This window comes from Pelodiscus sinensis, chromosome 15 (assembly GCF_049634645.1).
Source record: "Pelodiscus sinensis isolate JC-2024 chromosome 15, ASM4963464v1, whole genome shotgun sequence".
In the NCBI taxonomy this organism is placed as follows: Eukaryota; Metazoa; Chordata; order Testudines; family Trionychidae; genus Pelodiscus; species Pelodiscus sinensis.
Genome location: NC_134725.1, coordinates 4928417 through 4931837, shown reverse-complemented (window position 1 = coordinate 4931837; position 3421 = coordinate 4928417). Strand labels below are relative to the sequence as shown.

Genomic DNA, 3421 nt, shown 5'->3' with positions numbered 1-3421 from the left:
GCGCCCGCCCCCGGCCGCTCTTGCCTCTCCCCCCCCTCCCCCCCCTCCCGGGCCGGGCCGGGTCGGGTCTATGCTGGCTTTATGCCAGCCCGCAGGGAACCCGCTGGGCTCCGCCCCGTGACGCAGCGCGCAAGGACGTCGTCGGCGTCATCGTCCCGGGCGGGCGGGGCCGGCGGCGCATGCGCAGTCGCGCGGCCCGCAGCCAATGGGCGGCCGGGGGCGGGGATAAAGGCGCCAGCGGCTCACGCGCGGGGAGCGGCGGTGGCTGCTGCCTCCGGAGCAGGGAGAAGCCGGAGCGGCCCCGTCCGGAGCGACCGACCCGCCCGCAGCCCCCGGAGACCGGAGCCGCCCGGCGGCCTCCCCGCAGGAAGGTGGGTTCGGACCGGCCCGAGGCGCGCAGGCAGATTAAGCAACGGGGGGGAAAATCTGTCCGGGGCTCTGCAGTGCCTGCGCTAGAGCTTCACTCAGAGCCGGGAGCGCTGGAACCGGGCTCCTCGAAACAGCCGCAAACAAGGGTCCCTCCCGCACTGTATTGAGACACCCCCCGCCTCGTCCAGCTCCACGGGGAGGAGGAGAGGAGCTGCCACCAGACCGGGGACTGCAGCTCCAGCCAGCTCTTTTGCTCTGCAAAGCATCACAGCTCCTGGAGACTGAGTGATTGGGTAAGTGTAAAGTAATGGGGCAAGGTGGCTGTGACAAATAGACACTCAATCTGTCTGAGAGACTCTCTCTCTGAGTGAGAGTCTCTCTGTCTCTCTGTGAGTGTCTGTCTATCTGAGAGTCTCTCTGTCTCTCTGTGAGTGTGAGACTCTCTGTCTATCTGAGAGTCTCTCTATCTCTCTGTGAGTGAGAGTCTCTCTCTGTGAGTGAGAGTCTCTCTGTCTATGTGAGTGTGAGAGACTCTCTGTCTATGTGAGAGTCTCTCTCTGTGAGTGTGTGAGACTCTCTGTCTATCTGAGAGTCTCTCTATCTATCTGTGAGTGTGTGAGACTCTCTGTCTATCTGAGAGTCTCTCTATCTATCTGTGAGTGTGAGAGACTCTCTGTCTATCTGAGAGTCTCTCTCTGTGAGTGTGAGAGACTCTCTGTCTATCTGAGAGTCTCTCTATCTCTCTGTGAGTGTGAGAGTCTCTGTCTATCTGAGAGTCTCTCTATCTATCTGTGAGTGTGTGAGAGTCTCTGTCTATCTGAGAGTCTCTCTATCTCTATGTGAGTGAGAGACTCTCTGTCTATCTGAGAGTCTCTCTCTGTGAGTGTGAGACTCTCTGTCTATCTGAGAGTCTCTCTATCTCTCTGTGAGTGTGAGAGTCTCTCTCTGTGAGTGTGAGAGTCTCTGTCTATCTGAGAGTCTCTCTATCTCTCTGTGAGTGTGAGAGTCTCTCTCTGTGAGTGTGAGACTCTCTGTCTATCTGAGAGTCTCTCTATCTCTATGTGAGTGAGAGACTCTCTGTCTATCTGAGAGTCTCTCTCTGTGAGTGTGAGACTCTCTGTCTATCTGAGAGTCTCTCTATCTCTCTGTGAGTGTGAGACTCTCTGTCTATCTGAGAGTCTCTCTATCTCTCTGTGAGTGTGAGAGTCTCTCTCTGTGAGTGTGAGAGTCTCTGTCTATCTGAGAGTCTCTCTATCTCTATGTGAGTGAGAGACTCTCTGTCTATCTGAGAGTCTCTCTCTGTGAGTGTGAGACTCTCTGTCTATCTGAGAGTCTCTCTATCTCTATGTGAGTGTGAGTCTCTCTGTCTATCTGAGAGTCTCTCTATGAGTGTGAGAGACTCTCTATGAGTGTCTCTCTCTGTGAGTGAGAGACTCTCTGTCTATCTGAGAGTCTCTCTATCTCTCTGTGAGTGAGAGACTCTCTGTGAGTGTGAGAGTCTCTCTCTGTGAGTGTGAGACTCTCTGTCTATCTGAGAGTCTCTCTCTGTGAGTGTGAGACTCTCTGTCAGTGTGAGAGTCTCTCTATCTCTCTGTGAGTGTGAGAGTCTCTCTCTGTGAGTGTGAGAGTCTCTGTCTATCTGAGAGTCTCTCTATCTCTCTGTGAGTGAGAGACTCTCTGTCTATCTGAGAGTCTCTCTATCTCTCTGTGAGTGAGAGACTCTCTGTCTATCTGAGAGTCTCTCTATGTGAGTGAGTCTCTCTCTGAGAGTCTCTCTATGTGAGTGTGAGTCTCTCTGTCTATCTGAGAGTCTCTCTATCTATCTGTGAGTGTGAGACTCTCTCTATCTATCTATGTGAGTGAGAGTCTCTATCTCTGAGTGTCTCTCTGATCACTAGTGGTGGCTATTTGAGCCGAGGAAAGCTCGTGTCTAACAACCCAAAGTCCTGCCTAGTCCTTTATTGTGGTAAATTACAAACAGGCTTCCAGGGCTCAGGCTCCCTTCTCCGTCCGGCCAGTGTCTCCGCCAGCTGCAGTGAGTCACGTGCTGCAGAGAGGGAAACAGCAGCCCTTAGTTATCACTTCTCTCCCCCAAGGGCGGGTTTGCTCGTCCTGACACTGCCCGGGCAATCTAGAGACCAGCCCCCCCCCCGAAACCTCCTTGCCGGGCCCGCCCGGACCGGTCCGAACCCACCTTCCTGCGGGGAGGCCGCCGGGCGGCTCCGGTCTCCGGGGGCTGCGGGCGGGTCGGTCGCTCCGGACGGGGCCGCTCCGGCTTCTCCCTGCTCCGGAGGCAGCAGCCACCGCCGCTCCCCGCGCGTGAGCCGCTGGCGCCTTTATCCCCGCCCCCGGCCGCCCATTGGCTGCGGGCCGCGCGACTGCGCATGCGCCGCCGGCCCCGCCCGCCCGGGACGATGACGCCGACGACGTCCTTGCGCGCTGCGTCACGGGGCGGAGCCCAGCGGGTTCCCTGCGGGCTGGCATAAAGCCAGCATAGACCCGACCCGGCCCGGCCCGGGAGGGGGGGGAGGGGGGGGGAGGGGGGGGAGAGGCAAGAGCGGCCGGGGGCGGGCGCTATAGGAAGAGCAGGGCTAGCGCCCAAGGACAGGAAGAGGCAGCAGGATGGATACACCCCCCCCCCCGCACCTTCTCTTTGCTGGGTGCTCGGGCGACCTGCGGAACTCCTCGCCGCTGGGTGCCGTCAAGGCTAGAATTTTAACTGAGTTCCAAACCCAGCTCCACGGATTTGTGCCTGGGAACAAGATGAGCCCTCCCGCTCAGGGACTTGGGCAGTTTCTCAACATGGCTCCCACTACTTACCAAAGGTACATGGGATGGCAAGAGACCACCCTCATCCCAGCCCGTCCAGGAGATGGGGGGGGGCAGGGGGATGTGTTTCTCTGGAGGGATGCGATGGGGACAGAATGGGTGGAGGGGGCAGATTCACACACACAGAACAGGCAGCGACCATCTAGGAAGGGACAAAGGGGGCAGACTGGAGCGCAAGCTAAACAGGAGCATGCAATGCAATGCAATGCTCGCAAAGACAGGA

The 3421-nt window shown here is 57.8% G+C and overlaps 1 long non-coding RNA gene across 1 annotated transcript; it reads right to left on the bottom strand.

Moving 5' to 3' along the window:
• Window positions 1–2313: 2313 nt before the first annotated feature.
• Window positions 2314–2822, bottom strand: LOC142818444 (uncharacterized). Its single transcript, XR_012895914.1, has 2 exons — window positions 2564–2822; window positions 2314–2416 (listed from the first exon to the last, which is right to left on the bottom strand). It is a non-coding gene; the product is annotated as an uncharacterized LOC142818444 (long non-coding RNA).
• Window positions 2823–3421: the final 599 nt, after the last annotated feature.